The sequence below is a fragment of the Leptopilina boulardi genome, unplaced genomic scaffold (genome assembly GCF_019393585.1).
Source record: "Leptopilina boulardi isolate dan_hultmark-lab unplaced genomic scaffold, ZJU_Lbou_2.1 LbouV2_177, whole genome shotgun sequence".
Taxonomy (NCBI): Eukaryota; Metazoa; Arthropoda; class Insecta; order Hymenoptera; family Figitidae; genus Leptopilina; species Leptopilina boulardi.
The window spans coordinates 1-24,671 of NW_026137726.1; the positions used below are offsets into that span (position 1 = coordinate 1).

At 29.5% G+C, this 24,671-nt stretch overlaps 1 long non-coding RNA gene across 3 annotated transcripts; it reads right to left on the reverse strand.

Moving 5' to 3' along the window:
• Positions 1 to 7: 7 nt before the first annotated feature.
• LOC127277713 (uncharacterized) lies at positions 8 to 1,587 on the reverse strand. 3 transcript variants are annotated; one of them, XR_007842396.1, is made up of 3 exons: positions 1,336 to 1,587; positions 973 to 1,264; positions 8 to 900 (listed from the first exon to the last, which is right to left on the reverse strand). It is a non-coding gene; the product is annotated as an uncharacterized LOC127277713 (long non-coding RNA). The 3 variants fall into 3 exon arrangements; XR_007842397.1 differs by having other exon boundaries at positions 8 to 246; positions 319 to 900; positions 973 to 1,587; XR_007842395.1 differs by having other exon boundaries at positions 8 to 175; positions 248 to 900; positions 973 to 1,587.
• Positions 1,588 to 24,671: the final 23,084 nt, after the last annotated feature.

The following is a 24,671-nucleotide window of genomic DNA, read 5'->3' on the forward strand; positions in this document are numbered from 1 at the left end:
ATGGCGAAGTATGGGAGGCGAAAAAAACACTTTTTTTTAAATTTTCGAACTATGGGCGAACTATGGGCCAAGTGTGGCGAAGTATGGGAGGCGAAAAAAACACTTGTTTTTAAATTTTCGAACTATGGGGGAACTATGGGCCAAGTATGGCGAAGTATGGGAGGCGAAAAAAACACTTTTTTTTTAATTTTTGAACTATGGGCGAACTATGGGCCAAGTATGGCGAAGTATGGGAGGCGAAAAAAACTTTTTTTTAAATTTTCGAACTATGGGGGAACTATGGGCCAAGTATGGCGAAGTATGGGAGGCGAAAAAAACACTTTTTTTTAAATTTTCGAACTATGGGCGAACTATGGGCCAAGTATGGCGAAGTATGGGAGGCGAAAAAAAAACTTTTTTTTAATTTTTGAACTTTGGGCGAACTATGGGCCAAGTATGGCGAAGTATGGGAGGCGAATAAAACACTTTTTTTTAAATTTTTGAACTATGGGCGAACTATGAGCCAAGTATGGCGAAGTATGGGAGGCGAAAAAAAAACTTTTTTTTAATTTTTGAACTTTGGGCGAACTATGGGCCAAGTATGGCGAAGTATGGGAGGCGAAAAAAACACTTTTTTTAAATTTTCGAACTATGGGGGAACTATGGGCCAAGTATGGCGAAGTATGGGAGGCGAAAAAAACACTTTTTTTTAAATTTTCGAACTATGGGCGAACTATGGGCCAAGTATGGCGAAGTATGGGAGGCGAAAAAAACACTTTTTTTTAAATTTTCGAACTATGGGCGAACTATGGGCCAAGTGTGGCGAAGTATGGGAGGCGAAAAAAACACTTGTTTTTAAATTTTCGAACTATGGGGGAACTATGGGCCAAGTATGGCGAAGTATGGGAGGCGAAAAAAACACTTGTTTTTAAATTTTCGAACTATGGGGGAACTATGGGCCAAGTATGGCGAAGTATGGGAGGCGAAAAAAACACTTTTTTTTAAATTTTCGAACTATGGGCGAACTATGGGCCAAGTATGGCGAAGTATGGGAGGCGAAAAAAACACTTTTTTTTAAATTTTTGAACTATGGGCGAACTATGGGCCAAGTATGGCGAAGTATGGGAGGCGAAAAAAAAATTTTTTTTTAAATTTTTGAACTATGGGCGAACTATGGGCCAAGTATGGCGAAGTATGGGAGGCGAAAAAAACACTTTTTTTTAATTTTTGAACTATGGGCGAACTATGGGCCAAGTATGGCGAAGTATGGGAGGCGAAAAAAACACTTTTTTTAAATTTTCGAAATATGGGGGAACTATGGGCCAAGTATGGCGAAGTATAGGAGGCGAAAAAAACACTTTTTTTTAAATTTTCGAACTATGGGCGAACTATGGGCCAAGTATGGCGAAGTATGGGAGGCGAAAAAAACACTTTTTTTTAAATTTTCGAACTATGGGCGAACTATGGGCCAACTATGGAAGATTGGAGGAAGTTGGAAGTTGGAAGATTGAAAAAAAAAGATTTTCTCGCATCCCATACTTCGCCATACTTTGCCCATAGTTCACCCATAGTTCGAAGATTCGAATAAAATGATTTTTTCGCCTCCTATTCTTCGCCATTCTTGGCCCATAGTTCGCCCATAGTTCAAAAATTAAAAAAAAGTGTTTTTTTCGCCTCCCATACTTCGCCATACTTTGCCCATAGTTCGCCCATATTTGAAGAATGTGAAAAAAATGATTTTTTTTGCCTTCCATAGTTCGCCATACTTGGCCCACAGTTCGCCCATAGTTCAAAATTTTTTAAAAAAAGGGTTTTTTTAAAGCCATACTTGAACTATGGGATTCCCTCATTAGCAATACTTTTGCCATACTTTGTCAGCTTTTGGCCATCTTTAACCCATAGTTGGCCATACTTTGCCATCTTTGCCCCATACTTCCATTTCCACGCGGGAAGTCACTGTTATTTGTGTTAATTTAAGGTGGTTTAAACAGAGATAATACATAGTTGCTCATATTTTCTCAAAATAAAGTAATTTTGCCCAGCATTTTACCCATTTTTCATCCGTTTTTGTCCTTTTTTTAAAAAAGAGGTATAACTTTTTTGTTTTAATCGCTATTAAAAATTGTCAGACGAAAAAAGACTACAATGAGAAAGAAAATTGAGGACGAAGTCGAGGACTAACTTGAACCAAAAATAAGGACGAATAGGAGGACTAACTTAAGAAAAAAAATCAGGGCGAAAATGAGGACTAACTTGAAACTAAGTTGAGGACTAATTTGAAAATCAAAAATGAGGACGAAGTTAAGGACTAACTCAAAACGAAAATGAGGACGAATTTGATAACAAAGATGGGAACTAACTTAAGGACGATGTTGAGGACTAGCTTGAAACGAAAATGAGGACGAACATGAGGACTAACTCAAAAACGAAAATAAGGACGAAGTTTAGGACTAACTTATGAACGAAAATGAGGACGAAGTTGAGGACTAACTTGAAACGAAAATAAGGACGAAGTTGAGGACTAACTTGGAAACGAAGTTGAGGACTAATTTGAGAAAGAAAATGAGGACAAAGTTAAGGACTAACTTCAAACGAAAATGAGGGAAAAAATGAAAACTAACTTAAGAATGAAATTATGGACGAATTTGAGGACTAACTTAAAACGAAAATGAGGACGAATTTAAGGACAAAGATGAAAACTGACTTGAGGATGAAAATGAGGACTAACTTGAAAAACAAAAATAAGGACGAAAATGAGGACTATCTTCAAAAACGAAAATGAGGACGAATTTAAGGACCAAGATGAGAAATGACTTGAGGAAGAAGATAAGGACTAACTTGAAAACGAAAATGAGGACGAATTTGAGGACTAACATGAAAAACAAAAATGAGGACAAAGTGAAGACTAATTTGAAAAAGAAAATGAGGACTAATTTGAGAAAGAAAATGAGGACAAAATTCAGGACTAACTTCAAACGAAAATGTGGACGAATATAAGGACAAAGATGAGAACTAACTTGTGGACGAAAATGAGGACTAACTTTAAAAACGAAAATGAGGACTATCTTCAAAAACGAAAATGAGGACGAAGATGAGGACTAACTCAAAAACGAAAATAAGGACAAAGTGAGGACTAAATTAAGAACGAAAAAGTGGACGAATTTGAGCTTTAACTAGAAACGAAAATGAAAGCGAAAATGAGGACGAAATTAAGGACTAACTTGAAAACGAAAATGAGGACGATAATGAGGACTAACTTGAAATAAAAATGAGAGCGAAAATGAGGACTAACTTGAAAACGAAAATGAGGACGAAAATGAGGACTAACTTTGAAAACGAAAATGAGGACGAATTTGAGGACTAACTTGAAACGAAAATGAGGACGAAGTTGCAGACTAATATGAGAAAGAAAGTGAGGACGAAGTTGAGGACTAATTTGAGAAAGAAAATGAGAACAAAGTTCAGGACCAACTTTAAACGAAAATGAGGACAATGATGAAAACTAACTTAAGAATGAAAATGAGGACTAATTTGAAAAACAAAAATAAGGACGAAAATGAGGACGAATTTGAGGACTAACTTGAAAGGAAAATGAGGACAAAGTTCAGGAGCACAATGATGAAAACTAATTTAAGAATGGAAATTAGGACGAATTTGAGGACTAACTTGAAAAGAAAATGTGGACGAATTTTTAAGGACAAAGATGAGAACTGATTTGAGGACGAACATGAGGACTAACTTGAAACTAAGTTGAGGACTAATTTGAAAAACAAAAATGAGGACGAAGTTAAGGACTAACTCAAAAACGAAAATAAGGACGAAGTTTAGGACTAACTTATGAACGAAACTGAGGACGAACATGAGGACTAACTCAAAAACGAAAATAAGGACGAAGTTTAGGACTAACTTATGAACGAAAATGAGGACGAAGTTGAGGACTAACTTGAAACGAAAATAAGGACGAAGTTGAGGACTAACTTGGAAACGAAGTTGAGGACTAATTTGAGAAAGAAAATGAGGACAAAGTTAAGGACTAACTTCAAACGAAAATGAGGGAAAAAATGAAAACTAACTTAAGAATGAAATTATGGACGAATTTGAGGACTAACTTAAAACGAAAATGAGGACGAATTTAAGGACAAAGATGAAAACTGACTTGAGGATGAAAATGAGGACTAACTTGAAAAACAAAAATAAGGACGAAAATGAGGACTATCTTCAAAAACGAAAATGAGGACGAATTTAAGGACCAAGATGAGAAATGACTTGAGGACGAAGATGAGGACTAACTTTAAAAACGAAAATGAGGACTATCTTCAAAAACGAAAATGAGGACGAAGATGAGGACTAACTCAAAAACGAAAATAAGGACAAAGTGAGGACTAAATTAAGAACGAAAAAGTGGACGAATTTGAGCTTTAACTAGAAACGAAAATGAAAGCGAAAATGAGGACGAAATTAAGGACTAACTTGAAAACGAAAATGAGGACGAATTTGAGGACTAACTTGAAACGAAAATGAGGACGAATTTAAGAACAAAGATTAGAACTGATTTGAGGATTAAAATGAGGACTAATTTGAAAAACAAAAATAAGGACGAAAATGAGGACGAATTTGAGGACTAACTTGAAAACGAAAATGAGGACGAATTTGAGGACTAACTTGAAAAACAAAAATGAGGACGAAGTGAGGACTAATTTGTGAAAGAAAATGAGGACAAAGTTCATTACTAACTTCAAACGATAATGAGGACGAATATAGGGACAAAGATGAGAAGTAACTTGAGGACGAAAATGAGGACTAACTTAAAAAACAAAAATAAAGACTAAGTTGCGGACTAATTTGAGTAAGAAAATGAGGACGAATTTAAGGACGAACTTGAAAGGAAAATGAGGACGTATTTAAGGACAAAGATGAAACTGATTTGAGGATGAAAATGAGGACTAATTTGAAAAACAAAAATAAGGACGAAAATGAGGACTAACTTGAAAATGGAAAATGAGGACGAATTTGAGGACTAACTTGGAAACGAAAATGAGGACGAAAATGAGGACTTACATGAAACGAAAATGAGAGCGAACATGAGGACTAACTTGAAAAACACAAATAAGGACGAAAATGAGGACTATCTTCAAAAACGAAAATGAGGACGAAGATGAGGACAAAGATGAGAACTGTCTTGAGGACGAAAATGAGAACTAACTTAAAAACGAAAATAAGGACGAATTTAAGGACAAAGCTGACAACTGACTTGAGGACGAAACTGAGGACTAATTTGAAAAATGAAAATGAGGACGAATTTGAGGACTAACTTGAAACGAAAATAAGGACGAAGTTGCGTACTAATTTGAGAAAGAAAATGAGGACGAAGTTGAGGACTAATTTGAGAAAGAAAATGAGGACAAATTTCAGGACTAACTTCTAAAGAAAATGAGGACAATGATGAAAACTTACTTAAGAATGAAAATGGGTCGAATTTAAGGACTAACTTGAACCGAAAATAAGGTCGAATTAAAGGATCAAGATGAGAACTGACTTGTGGAAGAAAATAAGGACTAACTTGAAAACGAAAATGAGGACGATATTGAGGACTAACTTGAAACGAAAATGAGGACGAATTTGAGGACTAACTTGAAAAACAAAAATGAGGACGAAGTTTGCCGACTAATTTGAGAAAAAAAATGAGGACAAAGTTGAGGACTAATTTGAGAAAGAAAATGAGGACAAAGTTCAGGACTAACTTCTACCGATAATAAGGACAATGATGAAAACTAACTTAAGAATGAAAATGAGGACGAATTTGAGGACTAACTTGAAACAAAAATGAGGACGAATTTAAGACAAAGATGAGAATTGACTTGAGAATGTAAATGAGGACTAACTTGAAAAACAAAAATGAGGACAAAGTTAAGGACTAACATTTAAATGAAAATGAGGACGAAAATGAGACCGAAGTTGTTTACATTGCCAGGATTAATTTTATTTAGCAGAAAAAAATTTAGATAAGCTTTAAATGCATGAAACTGACTGTCCCCATTTACCCCAAAATTTGGGGTAAATGGGGACAGCATAGTTATTTTAAAAAAGCTTTTAGAAAAAAGCCTCCTTAAATATATTACTGTAATAAGGGATGAAAAAACTTGAAAAAAAATTGTATTAGATATATGATAGTTAAACCAATTAAAATTTTTTCATTTTTTTTTATTTCAGTATTTTGTCTCGCATTTGAAAAATCATACAAAATTTTTTTCTTATTCCTTATGATTATTATAACAGAAATTCATTTGAATTTTGGATTTTTGTTATTATTAACTAAATTGACAAAAAAAAAAATTGAAGTGAATTTAAAAGTCAAAAGTTATTAAACAGCATTAGAACTACAAATAAATTAGTACATGCAGTCAATAAATATTTTTTTCCACCTTTTCCACGTAGTTTTCATCAGACAGAACAGAATTTCTTAAAGTTGAAACAAAAAAATTAATATTTAGCCGAGTTCAAGTGAAATTTATCCTTCAAAAGTTATTAAATAGCATTAGAACTACAAATAAATTAGTACATGAAGTCAATTAATATTTTTTCCACCTTTTCCACATAGTTTTTATTGAAAAGAACAAAATTTTTTAAAGTTGAAACAAAAAAATTAATATTTAGCCGAGTTCAAGTGAACTTTATCCTTCAAAAGTTATTAAATAGCATTAGAACTACAAATAAATTAGTACACGTAGTCCATTAATATTTTTTTCACCTTTTCCACATAGTTTTTATTGAAAAGAACAGAATTTCTCAAAGTTGAAACAAAAAAAATAATATTTAGCCGAGTTCAAGTGAACTTTATCCTTCAAAAGTTATTAAATAGCATTAGAACTACAAATAAATTAGTACATGAAGTCAATTAATATTTTTTCCACCTTTTCTACACAGTTTTTATTGAAAAGAACAGAATTTTTTAAAGTTGAAACAAAAAAATTATTATTTAGCCGAGTTCAAGTGAACTTTATCCTTCAAAAGTTATTAAATAGCATTAGAACTACAAATAAATTAGTACACGTAGTCCATTAATATTTTTTTCACCTTTTCCACATAGTTTTTATTGAAAAGAACAGAATTTCTCAAAGTTGAAACAAAAAAATTAATATTTAGCCGAGTTCAAGTGAACTTTATCCTTCAAAAGTTATGAAACAATATTAGAGCTACAAGTAAATTAATACACGTTGTCAATTAATATTTTTTCCACCTTTTCCACGTAGTTTTTTTCCAATAAAAAGAATTTCTCAGAGTTGAATCAAAAATATTAATATTTAGCCGAGTTCACGTGAAATTTATCCGTCAAAAGTTATTAAACAGCATTAGAACTACAAATAAATTATTACATGAAGTCAATTAATATTTTTCCACCTTTTCCACGTAGTTTTTATCAGACAGAACAGAATTTCTTAAAGTTGAAACAAAAATATTAATATTTAGCCGAGTTCAAGTGAACTTTATCCGTTAAAAAATATTAAACAATATTAGAGCTACAAATACATTGGTACGTGTAGTCAATTAATAATTTTTCCATCTTTTCCAAGTAGTTTTTATCCAAAAAAAAAAAATTTCGCAGAGTGGAATCAAAAATATTAATATTTAGCCGAGTTCACGTGAAATTTATCAGTCAAAAGTTATTAAACAGCATCAGAACTACAAATAAATTAGTACATGCAGTCAATTAATATTTTTTTCCACCTTTTCCACATAGTTGTTATTCAAAAGAAAAGATTTTCTCAAAGTTGAGACAAAAAATTAATATTTAGCCGAGTTCAAGTGAACTTTATCCTTCAAAAGTTATTAAATAGCATTAGAACTACAAATAAATTAGTACATGAAGTCAATAAATATTTTTCCACCTTTTCAACGTAGTTTTCATCAGACAGAACAGAATTTCTTAAAGTTGAAACAAAAATATTAATATTTAGCCGAGTTCAAGTGAACTTTATCCGTTTAAAGATATTAAACAATATTAGAGCTACAAATAAATTGGTACGTGTAGTCAATTAATAATTTTTCCATCTTTTCCAAGTAGTCTTTATCCAAAAATAAAGAATTTCTCAGAGTTGAATCAAAAATATAAATATTTAGCCGAGTTCACGTGAAATTTATCCGTCAAAAGTTATTAAACAGCATTATAACTACAAATAAATTAGTACATGCAGTCAATTAATATTTTTTTCCACCTTTTCCACATAGTTTTTATTCAAAAGAAAAGATTTTCTCAAAGTTGAGACAAAAAATTAATATTTAGCCGAGTTCAAGTGAACTTTATCCTTCAAAAGTTATTAAATAGCATTAGAACTACAAATAAATTAGTACATGAAGTCAATAAATATTTTTCCACCTTTTCAACGTAGTTTTCATCAGACAGAACAGAATTTCTTAAAGTTGAAACAAAAATATTAATATTTAGCCGAGTTCAAGTGAACTTTATCCGTTTAAAGATATTAAACAATATTAGAGCTACAAATAAATTGGTACGTGTAGTCAATTAATAATTTTTCCATCTTTTCCAAGTAGTCTTTATCCAAAAATAAAGAATTTCTCAGAGTTGAATCAAAAATATAAATATTTAGCCGAGTTCACGTGAAATTTATCCGTCAAAAGTTATTAAACAGCATTATAACTACAAATAAATTAGTACATGCAGTCAATTAATATTTTTTTCCACCTTTTCCACATAGTTTTTATTCAAAAGAAAAGATTTTCTCAAAGTTGAGACAAAAAATTAATATTTAGCCGAGTTCAAGTGAACTTTATCCTTCAAAAGTTATTAAATAGCATTAGAACTACAAATAAATTAGTACATGAAGTCAATAAATATTTTTCCACCTTTTCAACGTAGTTTTCATCAGACAGAACAGAATTTCTTAAAGTTGAAACAAAAATATTAATATTTAGCCGAGTTCAAGTGAACTTTATCCGTTTAAAGATATTAAACAATATTAGAGCTACAAATAAATTGGTACGTGTAGTCAATTAATAATTTTTCCATCTTTTCCAAGTAGTCTTTATCCAAAAATAAAGAATTTCTCAGAGTTGAATCAAAAATATAAATATTTAGCCGAGTTCACGTGAAATTTATCCGTCAAAAGTTATTAAACAGCATTATAACTACAAATAAATTAGTACATGCAGTCAATTAATATTTTTTTCCACCTTTTCCACATAGTTTTTATTCAAAAGAAAAGATTTTCTCAAAGTTGAGACAAAAAATTAATATTTAGCCGAGTTCAAGTGAACTTTATCCTTCAAAAGTTATTAAATAGCATTAGAACTACAAATAAATTAGTACATGAAGTCAATTAATATTTTTTCCACCTTTTCCACATAGTTTTTATTGAAAAGAACAGAATTTTTTAAAGTTGAAACAAAAAAATTAATATTTAGCCGAGTTCAAGTGAACTTTATCCTTCAAAAGTTATTAAATAGCATTAGAACTACAAATAAATTAGAGCACGTAGTCAATTAATATTCTTTCCACCTTTTCCACATAGTTTTTATTCAAAAGAACAGAATTTCTCAAAGTTGAAACAAAAAAATTAATATTTAGCCGAGTTCTAGTGAACTTTATCCGTTAAATGATATTAAACAATATTAGAGCTACAAATAAATTGATACGTGTAGTCAATTTATAATTTTTCCATCTTTTCCAAATAGTTTTTATCCAAAAATAAAGAATTTCTCAAAGTTGAAACAAAAATATTAATATTTAGCCGAGATCGAGTGAACTTTATCCGTTAAAATATATTAAACAATATTAGAGCTACAAATAAATTGGTACGTGTAGTCAATGAATAATTTTTCCATCCTTTCCAAGTAGTTATTATCCAAAAAAAAAATTTATGAAAGTTGAAACAAAAATATTAATAATTAGCCGAGTTCAAGTGAACTTTATCCGTTAAAAAATATTAAACAATATTAGAGCTACAAATACATTGGTACGTGTAGTCAATTAATAATTTTTCCATCTTTTCCAAGTAGTTTTTATCAAAAAAAAAAAAATTTCGCAGAGTGGAATCAAAAATATTAATATTTAGCCGAGTTCACGTGAAATTTATCCGTCAAAAGTTATTAAACAGCATTAGAACTACAAATAAATTATTACATGAAGTCAATTAATATTTTTCCACCTTTTCCACGTAGTTTTCATCAGACAGAACAGAATTTCTTAAAGTTGAAACAAAAATATTAATATTTAGCCGAGTTCAAGTGAACTTTATCCGTTAAAAGATATTAAACAATATTAGAGTTACAAATAAATTGGTACGTGTAGTCAATTAATAATTTTTCCATCTTTTCCAAGTAGTTTTTATCCAAAAATAAAGAATTTCTCAAAAATGAAACAAAAATATTAATATTTAGCCGAGTTCAAGTGAACTTTATCCGTTAAAAGTTATGAAACAATATTAGAGCTACAAGTAAATTAATACACGTTGTCAATTAATATTTTTTCCACCTTTTCCACGTAGTTTTTTTCCAATAAAAAGAATTTCTCAGAGTTGAATCAAAAATATTAATATTTAGCCGAGTTCACGTGAAATTTATCCGTCAAAAGTTATTAAACAGCATTAGAACTACAAAGAAATTATTACATAAAGTCAATTAATATTTTTCCACCTTTTCCACGTAGTTTTCATCAGACAGAACAGAATTTCTTAAAGTTGAAACAAAAATATTAATATTTAGCCGAGTTCAAGTGAACTTTATCCGTTAAAAAATATTAAACAATATTAGAGCTACAAATACATTGGTACGTGTAGTCAATTAATAATTTTTCCATCTTTTCCAAGTAGTTTTTATCCAAAAAAAAAATATTTTGCAGAGTGGAATCAAAAATATTAATATTTAGCCGAGTTCACGTGAAATTTATCAGTCAAAATTTATTAAACAGCATCAGAACTACAAATAAATTAGTACATGCAGTCAATTAATATTTTTTTCCACCTTTTTCACATAGTTTTTTTTCAAAAGAAAAGATTTTCTCAAAGTTGAGACAAAAAATTAATATTTAGCCGAGTTCAAGTGAACTTTATTCTTCAAAAGTTATTAAATAGCATTAGAACTACAAATAAATTAGTACATGAAGTCAATAAATATTTTTCCACCTTTTCCACGTAGTTTTCATCAGACAGAACAGAATTTCTCAAAAATGAAACAGAAATATTAATATTTAGCCGAGTTCAAGTGAACTTTATCCGTTAAAAGTTATGAAACAATATTAGAGCTACAAATAGATTGGTACGTGTAGTCAATTAATATTCTTTCCATCTTTTCCAAGTAGTTTTTATTCAAAGGAACAGAATTTCTCAGAGTTGAATCAAAAATATAAATATTTAGCCGAGTTCACGTGAAATTTATCCGTCAAAAGTTATTAAACAGCATTATAACTACAAATAAATTAGTACATGCAGTCAATTAATAATTTTTCCATCTTTTCCAAGTACTTTTTATCCAAAAATAAAGAATTTCTCAAAGTTGAAACAAAAATATTAATATTTAGCCGAGTTCAAGTGAACTTTATCCTTCAAAAGTTATTAAATAGCATTAGAACTACAAATAAATTAGTACATGAAGTCAATAAATATTTTTCCACCTTTTCCACGTAGTTTTCATCAGACAGAACAGAATTTCTCAAAAATGAAACAAAAAAATTAATATTTAGCCGAGTTCAAGTGAACTTTATCCTTCAAAAGTTATTAAATAGCATTAGAACTACAAATAAAATAGTACACGTAGTCAATTAATATTTTTTTCACCTTTTCCACGTAGTTTTTTTCCAATAAAAAGAATTTCACAGAGTTGAATCAAAAATATTAATATTTAGCCGAGTTCACGTGAAATTTATCCGTCAAAAGTTATTAAACAGCATTAAAACTACAAATAAATTATTACATGAAGTCAATTAATATTTTTTCCACCTTTTCCACATAGTTTTTATTGAAAAGAACAGAATTTTTTAAAGTTGAAACAAAAATATTAATATTTAGCCGAGTTCAAGTGAACTTTATCCGTTAAAAGTTATGAAACAATATTAGAGCTACATGTAAATTGGTACGTGTAGTCAATTAATAATTTTTCCATCTTTTCCAAGTAGTTTTAATCCAAAAAAATAGAATTTCTCAGAGTTGAAACAAAAATATTAATATTTAGCCGAGTTCACGTGAAATTTATCAGTCAAAATTTATTAAACAATATTAGAGCTACAAGTAAATTAATACACGTTGTCAATTAATATTTTTTCCACCTTTTCCACGTAGTTTTTTTCCAATAAAAAGAATTTCTCAGAGTTGAATCAAAAATATTAATATTTAGCCGAGTTCACGTGAAATTTATCCGTCAAAAGTTATTAAACAGCATTAGAACTACAAATAAATTATTACATGAAGTCAATTAATATTTTTCCACCTTTTCCACGTAGTTTTCATCAGACAGAACAGAATTTCTTAAAGTTGAAACAAAAATATTAATATTTAGCCGAGTTCAAGTGAACTTTATCCGTTAAAAAATATTAAACAATATTAGAGCTACAAATACATTGGTACGTGTAGTCAATTAATAATTTTTCCATCTTTTCCAAGTAGTTTTTATCCAAAAAAAAAAAAATTTTGCAGAGTGGAATCAAAAATATTAATATTTAGCCGAGTTCACGTGAAATTTATCAGTCAAAATTTATTAAACAGCATCAGAACTACAAATAAATTAGTACATGCAGTCAATTAATATTTTTTTCCACCTTTTCCACATAGTTTTTTTTCAAAAGAAAAGATTTTCTCAAAGTTGAGACAAAAAATTAATATTTAGCCGAGTTCAAGTGAACTTTATTCTTCAAAAGTTATTAAATAGCATTAGAACTACAAATAAATTAGAGCACGTAGTCAATTAATATTCTTTCCACCTTTTCCACATAGTTTTTATTCAAAAGAACAGAATTTCTCAAAGTTGAAACAAAAAAATTAATATTTAGCCGAGTTCAAGTGAACTTTATCCGTTAAATTTTATGAAACAATATTAGAGCTACATGTAAATTGGTACGTGTAGTCAATTAATAATTTTTCTACCTTTTCCAAGTGGTTTTAATCCAAAAAAAAGAATTTCTCAAAGTTGAAACAAAAATATTAATATTTAGCCGAGTTCAAGTGAACTTTATCCGTTAGAAGATATTAAACAATATTAGAGCGACAAATAAATTGGTACGTGTAGTCAATTAATAATTTTTTCATCTTTTCCAAGTATTTTTTATCCAAAAAAAAAGAATTTCTCAAAGTTGTAACAAAAATATTAATATTTGGCCGAGTTCAAGTGAACTTTATCCGTTAAATTTTATGAAACAATATTAGAGCTACATGTAAATTGGTACGTGTAGTCAATTCATAATTTTTCTACCTTTTCCAAGTGGTTTTAATCCAAAAAAAAGAATTTCTCAAAGTTGAAACAAAAATATTAATATTTAGCCGAGTTCAAGTGAACTTTATCCGTTAGAAGATATTAAACAGCATTAGAACTACAAATAAATTATTACATGAAGTCAATTAATATTTTTCCACCTTTTCCACGTAGTTTTCATTAGACAGAACAGAATTTCTCAAAGTTGAAACAAAAAAATTAATATTTAGCCGAGTTCAAGTGAACTTTATCCGTTAAAAGATATTAAACAATATTAGAGCTACAAATAAATTGATACGTGTAGTCAATTAATAATTTTTCCATTTTTTCCAAGTAGTCTTTATCCAAAAATAAAGAATTTCTCAGAGTTGAATCAAAAATATAAATATTTAGCCGAGTTCACTTGAAATTTATCCGTCAAAAGTTATTAAACAGCATTATAACTACAAATAAATTAGTACATGCAGTCAATTAATAATTTTTCCATCTTTTCCAAGTAGTTTTTTTCCAATAAAAAGAATTTCACAGAGTTGAATCAAAAATATTAATATTTAGCCGAGTTCACGTGAAATTTATCCGTCAAAAGTTATTAAACAGCATTAGAACTACAAATAAATTATTACATGAAGTCAATTAATATTTTTCCACCTTTTCCACGTAGTTTTCATCAGACAGAACAGAATTTCTTAAAGTTGAAACAAAAATATTAATATTTAGCCGAGTTCAAGTGAACTTTATCCTTCAAAAGTTATTAAATAGCATTCGAACTATTAATAAATTAGTACACGTAGTCAATTAATATTTTTTTCACCTTTTCCACATAGTTTTTATCTAAAAGAACAGAATTTCTCAAAGTTGAAACAAAAAAATTAATATTTAGCCGAGTTCAAGTGAACTTTATCCGTTAAAAGATATTAAACAATATTAGAGCTACAAATAAATTGATACGTGTAGTCAATTAATAATTTTTCCATCTTTTCCAAGTAGTCTTTATCCAAAAATAAAGAATTTCTCAGAGTTGAATCAAAAATATAAATATTTAGCCGAGTTCACGTGAAATTTATCCGTCAAAAGTTATTAAACAGCATTATAACTACAAATAAATTAGTACATGCAGTCAATTAATAATTTTTCCATCTTTTCCAAGTAGTTTTTATCCAAAAATAAAGAATTTCTCAAAGTTGAAACAAAAATATTAATATTTAGCCGAGTTCAAGTGAACTTTATCCTTCAAAAGTTATTAAATAGCATTAGAACTACAAATAAATTAGTACATGAAGTCAATAAATATTTTTCCACCTTTTCCACGTAGTTTTCATCAGACAGAACAGAATTTCTCAAAAATGAAACAAAAAAATTAATATTTAGCCGAGTTCAAGTGAACTTTATCCTTCAAAAGTTATTAAATAGCATTAGAACTACAAATAAAATAGTACACGTAGTCAATTAATAATTTTTCCATCTTTTCCAAGTAGTTTTAATCCAAAAAAATAGAATTTCTCAGAGTTGAAACAAAAATATTAATATTTGGCCGAGTTCAAGTGAACTTTATCCGTTAAATTTTATGAAACAATATTAGAGCTACATGTAAATTGGTACGTGTAGTCAATTAATAATTTTTCTACCTTTTCCAAGTGGTTTTAATCCAAAAAAAAGAATTTCTCAAAGTTGAAACAAAAATATTAATATTTAGCCGAGTTCAAGTGAACTTTATCCGTTAGAAGATATTAAACAATATTAGAGCGACAAATAAATTGGTACGTGTAGTCAATTAATAATTTTTTCATCTTTTCCAAGTATTTTTTATCCAAAAAGAAAGAATTTCTCAAAGTTGTAACAAAAATATTAATATTTGGCCGAGTTCAAGTGAACTTTATCCGTTAAATTTTATGAAACAATATTAGAGCTACATGTAAATTGGTACGTGTAGTCAATTAATAATTTTTCTACCTTTTCCAAGTGGTTTTAATCCAAAAAAAAGAATTTCTCAAAGTTGAAACAAAAATATTAATATTTAGCCGAGTTCAAGTGAACTTTATCCGTTAGAAGATATTAAACAGCATTAGAACTACAAATAAATTATTACATGAAGTCAATTAATATTTTTCCACCTTTTCCACGTAGTTTTCATTAGACAGAACAGAATTTCTCAAAGTTGAAACAAAAAAATTAATATTTAGCCGAGTTCAAGTGAACTTTATCCGTTAAAAGATATTAAACAATATTAGAGCTACAAATAAATTGGTACGTGTAGTCAATTAATAATTTTTCCATCTTTTCCAAGTAGTTTTTATAAAAAAAAAAGAATTTCTCAAAGTTGAAACAAAAATATTAATATTTAGCCGAATTCAAGTGAAATTTATCCGCTAAAAGTGATTAAACTGCATTATAACTACAAATAAACTTGTACATGAAGTTAATTAATATTTTTTCCACCTTTTCCACGATGTTTTCATCCGCTAGAACACAATTAGTCAAAGTTATTTAAAAAAGATTAATATAAAGCCGAGTTCCAGTGACCTTTATTCGTTGATTAATATTAAACCGAAACCGAGTTAGATATAAATTTTCAAAATTATTCTATCAAGGTTTTTCGACATTTCCACGAAGTTTTCATCCGCCAGAACACAATTAGTCAAAGTTCGTTAAAAAAGATTAATATTTAGCCGAGTTCAAGTAACCGTTATTCATTATATAAGATAAAACCGGAACGGAAATACAAATAATATTGTAGAATTTTTTTACCAAGATTTTCCACCTTTTCCACGAAGTTTTCATCCGCTAGAACACAATTATTCAAAGTTCGTTAAAAATGATAACTATTTATCCGAGTTACCATTTTTTTCTGTAAAAAAATTAATTGACTAATTATTTTATAATGTAGTTAATTAAATATGTAGTTAACCATGTTTCACACGTCGTTTAGCGTCACATCACACACAAAAATAAGCGCGTGATCCAAACACCATATTACGTTCTACATTTTCATATAACATCTTAATGAACAATTTTAGTCAAGTTACTTTGTCTTTGACATATTTTTCTGCACTTTTCAGTCTTCTTTTGAAACAAGAAAAAATTTTTTTTTTAGCGTACAGCACTCACGGAATTATTTCTTAGAAATTAAATTGCACACAAAAACTGCTAACCAACAATTTTCACCGACCAAAACAAACTTCACTTGAACTCGGCTAAATATTAATATTTTTGTTTCAACTTTGAGAAATTCTTTTCTGTCGGATGAAAACAACGTGGAAAAGGTGGAAAATATTAATAGATTACATGTACTAATTAATTTACAGTTTTGCTACTGTTTAATAACTTTCAATGGATAAGGTCAGTTCAACTCGGCTAAATATTAATATTTTTCCTTCAACTTTGAGAAATTTTGTTCTATCGGATGAAAACTTCATTGAAAAGATGAAAAATAATAATAGATTACATATTTTTAAATTTTTTTTATTAATTTTTTTATTATTACTTTAAATCTATATTCGCCAGTTCATTAATTAGAACTCTATTTAATAAATTCAATTTGAGTAAGAATTTAATTTAGTAATGGAAGAATTCGTAAATAAATAGGTTATTTATTCAATTCAAATTTTGCTTTATTTGAATCAAAAATTCTTACATTTTGTGAAAATAAATTATGTATTTGGATCAAATAAAATAATAATTGCAACAATTAAAGAGGTTTTAGTTTCAATAAAATCAATTACTTATGATAAGTAATCGAATATTTAATTCAAGAAAATTATTAGTTTTTTCAAGAAAAATATTTTATTCATGCAAATAAATATTTATTTGAATCAAAAAACATGCAGTATTCAATCAAATAATTTTCATAAATGACTCAAATAATTATTTATTAGCTTTGCATATTCCATTTATTTTATTTCAATACTTTGTATTTGATTCGAATTACTATTTATTTTATACGCCAAAATAAAATACTTATGTGTAGTAAATATTTCAAAAAATGAAATAATATCGAGAATAATATCCATAATTGATTTAAATTATTATTTATTAGTTTGAAATATTCCATTTATTTGATTCGAATACTTTGTATTTGATACAAATTATTATTTATATGTCTCGATAAAATAACATTTATACTTAGGTTTAGTAAATGTGTATTTGGTTCAAATACATATTTATTGGATAATGGATAAGTAAATGATGTATTTGGATCAAATAATTTTTATTTGATCCAACTAAATCCTTTTCAGTGTGGAAATGGAAGCAACTTTTCTCTTTCGAACTTTTTTATCTATTGACACCTTTTTGCAATAAATTGTTATCAACAATTAGCTCAAAATTGTACGATACATCATGCTCTGAGAATTAAAAAACAATCAATACTATCTATAATAATATATTATATAACTATAATAAAACTATTGGGTTGATAGCATAACCGAAAAAAATAACAATTTAATAAAATAAATTTTTTTAAACCCAATACTGCCATTCAAAGGAACGTGGCGTAAAGGAACGTGTAAAATAAGCAATTTTTCTTAAATATTTTTATTTTTTTTAAAATTATAATAATTAATATTAAATGAAATCGCATTTGCGTTATTTCATTTTTTTATTTACCAAATTGTCCCTTACTTCACAAACCTCGACTTTCAAGTGTTTCAAGATTCATCGCTTTATTTCTTTATTATTTTGTGTTTTGGTGCACATAACCAACGTTTGCGATATTTTTTAAATCCCTCAAATTCTTTCAAAAACGTTGAAAATCTTCTCATTTCTTCTTTTTCTCTTCTTCACCTTCAATTCAGGTAATTTTTGTTGTTATGTTTATTTACTACATAGGTGATTCTATAATATTATTTTAAAATGACATAATTTTAATAGCTAAAATTTTCTTTTTGTAAAAGTATTATTTTCTTCAATTTTTGATTAACCTTTTTCGGATTCAAAGAAATTTTAAAAGCACAATTTTTTTTCATAATGTAAATTATCAAAAAACATAAAAAATATAAAAGAGATTAAATATTTATTTATTTATTTAATTATTATTATTTATTTATTGAATTTTATTTTGAATTTAATTAAATATAATTATGTTTTATATGAATTTTTATATTTTAAATTACCATTTAACACAATTTCTTTTTAAACGAATTTTTATTTAACAAAATTTGTTATTTAAAATAATTCTAATTTAAGCCAATTTCAATTTAGCATAATTATTATTTAATAGAATTTTAACCATCTTGTTTCATTTTAAAAACCCTTCTGGAGATTTTCGTACACGAAAGTATGGGGCTACCCGAGATAACCTAAAACAACAATTATTATCATTGTTATATTATTATTTTATTTATTACAAAAAGATGTGGTTGGTTGAAAAAGTTGTAAAGTAAAAAGGTACTTACTTTTCTACGTTCCTTTGAATGTTGGTATTAAGTTTTTAAAAATTGTTTTTTTATTAAATTGTTTAAAAAAATTAGATAAACAATTTATTTTTCCATGAATCCAATATTTAATTTTGCGTTAGAAACGCTTAATTTTTCCATTTAATGTTGTTTCAATATTTTTTTTCAAATGACAAATTCTCATTCGTCTAGCACTTCTGAGACAGGATATACATTTATCACTGAAAATAGCCTAAAACTAATAATTTTTAACTATTTTTCGATTTTCTTGTCTTAAAATAATCATCTTTAAATTTTTAAGAGATTGATGAAATACAATCTTTAGTTTTCATTTTACATAAATAACTATATTGATATAAATAAACAAATGAAAAGTACTGTTTTATTATAAGTCGTATGAATATTGGAATAAAATCTAAGTAGTTTTTAATTATTAGACATTTAAAGCACTCCTATCACACGTAATTTGTTATAACTAAATTATGGGGTTTTCGTGGTTGCTGATTAATAATCTCATGTCAGTTTTTAAAAATACAAATTAGCAGATGCCATATTTTGCACGACTTTTGAAAAAACTTAATGTATTCAAAATTTCTTGGTAAGTAGTTTCCAGTGATTTTAAAGTTAATTTTAAATATTCATCCGCCATATTGGATCCGCTATTTTGAATTTTGAAAAACTAACATCAGATTCGTAATTTACGTCTCCGAAAACCCCCGAGTAATACATTGTATAAAAAACCATCCATTATTTTTTGTGCACTGAAAAAAATTTTATGACGAGAACGAGCTGTTTGGGAATATAATTAATATGTAGAAACGAAACATCCAACTCTGTGAATAAGTTTCACCGCAGAAGCCGAAAGATTAGCCAATTCGGCTACAGTGAATTTAGAGTTCAATCTTTCTGGTCAGCCATTTTGGCAATACAATATCGCTCGTTCATTTTTGATGAATTTTTTAACTGTTATGGCGAAAATATTCTCAGATGCAGTTGTACTTTTTTCCGTGTGTTAATGTGAATTTTCTATACACCATCTTAATTTCCTTGATAAATTGTTCATAAATATCTATAACATTTGTAATATACAATTGTAATATAAAAATCAATTTTGTTTCCTCCTAAGGAAGCTTTGCATTCGTGACGTTTTTTGATTTTATATAATTGGGTTATATGGACTCATTTCCATCTAGAATTAATATACAGGGTGTTCCATTTTAATCTATCAGGCGAAATAACTTTTAATCAGTTCATTTTACAAAAAAATGTTTTAGACAAAAGTTATTGTGCTCACAGGGGGACATCCAGTGGTAAACTTGAATTTGACCTAAATGACCTAATTTAGGTCATTTCAAGGTCAACTAATTTTTTTTAAATGGAACTACCTACTTTTTATGCCGGAAATCGATAAAGCAGAAAATTCCACGTCGAAATCGTTGATGCACTTTTTTTCGATAGATCGACCTATTTAGGACAAATAGGTCATTTAATAATTATTGTATTTGGGGAAATAACTTTAAACTAATTAATTTTACAAAAACATGTTTCAGGCAAAAGTTGTTGTGCTTAAAGGGGAATATTCAGTGATGACCTTAAATTTGTCCTAAATGACCTGAATTAGGTCATTTCAATTTCAACTCATTTTTTTTAATGGAACCATCTACTTTTCATGTTACAAATCGGAAGAGCAGGAAATTCCACGTTGAAATCGTCCAAGTACTTTTTTCAACAGGTCGACCTCTTCAGGTCAAATAGGTCATAATTAATTTCACCTTCAAGGCCTTGGTTAGATCTAGTCTATGTCAAATAATTTTTCATGAAGAAAGATCAAGTTTTTATGGAAGGAATCGTCAGGGCAAGAATTTTTATGTCAAAAACACTAGATCTAACCAAGGCCTTGAAGGTGAAATTGATTATGACCTATTTGACCTGGATAGGTCGACCCGTAGAAAAAAGTACTTAGACGATTTCAACGTGGAATTTCTTGCTCTTCCTATTTGTAACATGAAAAATAGTTGGTTCCATTAAAAAAAATAAGTTGAAATTGAAATGACCTAATTCAGGTCATTTAGGACAAATTTAGGATCATCACTGAATATTCCCCTTTAAGCACAACAACTTTTGCCTGAAACATGTTTTTGTAAAATTAATTAGTTTAAAGTTATTTCGCCAAATGCAATAATTATTAAATGACTTATTTGTCATAAATAGGTCGATCTATCGAAAAAAAGTGCATCAAAGATTTCGACGTGGAATTTCCTGCTTTATCGATTTCCGGCATAAAAAGTAGGTAGTTCCATTTAAAAAAAATTAGTTGACCTTGAAATGACCTAAATTAGGTCATTTAGGTCAAATTCAAGTTTACCACTGGATGTCCCTCTGTGAGCACAATAACTTTTGTCTAAAACATTTTTTTGTTAAATCAACTGATTAAAAGTTATTTCGCCTGATAGATTAAAATGGGACACCCTGTATATGAAGTCCTGAGAAAATGTCCAGATGTATGTGTGTGTATGTCACAAAATATTGTGTACAAATTATCTCAGAAACGTTTTAACGGATTGTTCTGAAATTTTGTATGCTTATTGTAATCATTAATACCTAAAATACCTAAAATATCTAAAACATTTTACCAATATTTATAAAATTAATCGCTTTTTTTATTTTTAACATATTAATCATAAACGATTTAACAATTTTAGACCATATCCCCGCGTGGAAATGGAAGTATGGGCAAAAGATGGCAAAGAATGGCCAACTATGGGTTAAACATGGCCAAAAGCTGACCAAAGTATGGCAACAGTATGGCAAAAGTATTGCTAATGACCGAATCCCATAGTTAAAGTATGGCTTCAAAAAAAAACCATTTTTTCAATTCCCCAACTATGGGCGAACTATGGGGAAAGTATGGCGAAGTATGGGAGGCAAAAAAAATCATTTTTTTCAAATTTTTCAAATATGGACGAACTATGGGCCAAGTATGGCGAAGTATGGGAGGCGAAAAAATGATTTTTTTTGCCTTCCGTAGTTCGCCATACTTGGCCCATAGTTCGTCCATAGTTCAAAAATATTTTAAAAAAAGTGTTTTTGTCGCCCCCCCTACTTCGCCATACTTGGCCCATAGTTCGCCCATAGTTCAAAAATTTTTAAAAAAAGTGTCTTTTTCGCCTCCCATACTTCGCCATACTTGGCCCATAGTTCGCCCAAATTTGAAGAATTTGAAAAAAATGATTTTTTTCGCCTCCCATACTTCGCCATACCTTGCACGTAGTTCGCCCATAGTTCAAAAATTTTTAAAAAAAGGTTTTTTTTCGCCTCCCATACTTCGCAAACTTGGCCCATAGTTCGCCCATATTTGAAGAATTTGAAAAAAATGATTTTTTTCGCCTCCCATACTTCGCCATACTTGGCCAAAGGTTCGCCCATAGTTCAAAAATTTAAAAAAAGTGTTTTTCTCGCCCCCCCTACTTCGCCATACTTGGCCCATAGTTCAAAAATTTAAAAAAAGTGTTTTTTTCGCCTCCCATACTTCGCCATACTTGGCCCATAGTTCGCCCATAGTTTAAAAATTTTAAAAAAAGTTTTTTTTTCGCCTCCCATATTTCGCCATACTTGGCCCATAGTTCGCCCATATTTGAAGAATTTGAAAAAATTGATTTTTTTTGCAGCCCATACTTCGCCATACTTGGCCCATAGTCAGCCCATATTTGAAGAATTTGAAAAAAATGATTTTTTTCGCCTCCCATACTTCACCATACTTGGCCCATAGTTCGCCCATAGTTCAAAAATTTAAAAAAAGTGTTTTTCTCGCCCCCTCTAATTCGCCATAGTTCGCCCATAGTTCAAAAATTTAAAAAAAGTGTTTTTCTCGCCCCCTCTAATTCGCCATACTTGGCCCATAGTTCAAAAATTTAAAAAAAAGTGTTTTTTTCGCCTCCCATACTTTGCCATACTTGGCCCATAGTTCGCCCATATCTGAAGAATTTGGAAAAATAATTTTTTTTGCCTCCCATACTTCGCCATACTTTGCCCATAGTTCGCCCATAGTTCAAAAATTTAAAAATAGAGTGTTTTTTTCGCCTCCCATACTTCGCCATACTTGGCCCATAGTTCACCCATAGTTCAAAAATTTAAAAAAAAGTGTTATTCTCGCCCCCCCTACTTCGCCATACTTGGCCCATAGTTCGCCCATAGTTCAAAAATTTAAAAAAAAGTGTTTTTTTCGCCTCCCATACTTCGCCATACTTGGCCCATAGTTCGCCCACAGTTCAAAAATTTAAAAAAAAGTGTTATTCTCGCCCCCCCTACGTCGCCATACTTGGCCCATAGTTCGCCTATAGTTCAAAAATTTAAAAAAAGGTGTTATTCTCGCCCCCCCCCCTACTTCGCCATACTTGGCCCATAGTTTGCCCATAGTTCAAAAATTTTAAAAAAAGTGTTTTTTTCGCCTCCCATACTTTGCCATACTTGGCCCATAGTTCGCCCATATTTGAAGAATTTGAAAAAATAATTTTTTTTGCCTCCCATACTTCGCCATACTTTGCCCATAGTTCGCCCATAGTTCAAAAATTTAAAAATAGAGTGTTTTTTTCGCCTCCCATACTTCGCCATACTTGGCCCATAGTTTGCCCATATTTTTGAAGAATTTTAAAAAAATGATTTTTTTCGCCTCCTATACTTCGCCATACTTGGCCCATAGTTCGCCCATAGTTCAAAAATTTAAAAAAAAGTGTTATTCTCGCCCCCCCTACTTCGCCATACTTGGCCCATAGTTCGCCCATAGTTCAAAAATTTAAAAAAAGTGTTTTTTTCGCCTCCCATACTTCGCCATACTTGGCCCATAGTTCGCCCATAGTTCAAAAATTTAAAAAAAGTGTTTTTTTCGCCTCCCATACTTGGCCCATAGTTCGCCCATATTTAAAGAATTTTAAAAAAATGATTTTTTTCTCCTCCCATACTTCGCCATACTTGGCCCATAGTTCGCCCATAGTTCAAAAATTTAAAAAAAGGTGTTATTCTCGCCCCCCCTACTTCGCCATACTTGGCCCATAGTTTGCCCATAGTTCAAAAATTTAAAAAAAAGTGTTTTTTTCGCCTCCCATACTTTGCCATACTTGGCCCATAGTTCGCCCATATTTGAAGAATTTGAAAAAATAATTTTTTTTGCCTTCTATACTTCGCCATACTTTGCCCATAGTTCGCCCATAGTTCAAAAATTTAAAAATAGAGTGTTTTTTTCGCCTCCCATACTTCGCCATACTTGGCCCATAGTTTGCCCATATTTTTGAAGAATTTGAAAAAAATGATTTTTTTTGCCTCCCATACTTCGCCATACTTTGCCCATAGTTCGCCCATAGTTCAAAAATTTAAAAATAGAGTGTTTTTTTCGCCTCCCATACTTCGCCATACTTTGCCCATAGTTCGCCCATAGTTGGAGAATTGAAAAAAATGGTTTTTTTTGAAGCCATACTTTAACTATGGGATTCGGTCATTAGCAATACTTTTGCCATACTGTTGCCATACTTTGTCAGCTTTTGGCCATGTTTAACCCATAGTTGGCCATACTTTGCCATCTTTTGCCCATACTTCCATTTCCACGCTGTTCCCTATCAAAATGATAATAGTCGTTCTTTTAATCTTGAATACAAGTGAATTATAATAAGGAAGCTAAATGATCCTGAAATGAACACCTATTTATTATTTATTTATAATATAATGGTGACTTAAACATTATTTGTTTTTAAATAAATTGATCCTCTTTGTGTATTATTACTTAAAAATTTTAAAACATCTCCTATAATTGTTTGCTTTTAATGTCTCTTCTTTCGCGACGCTTTATAAGTTTTTCGAATATCTTCTTTCTTAATTTCTTACCGTAAGCTATTA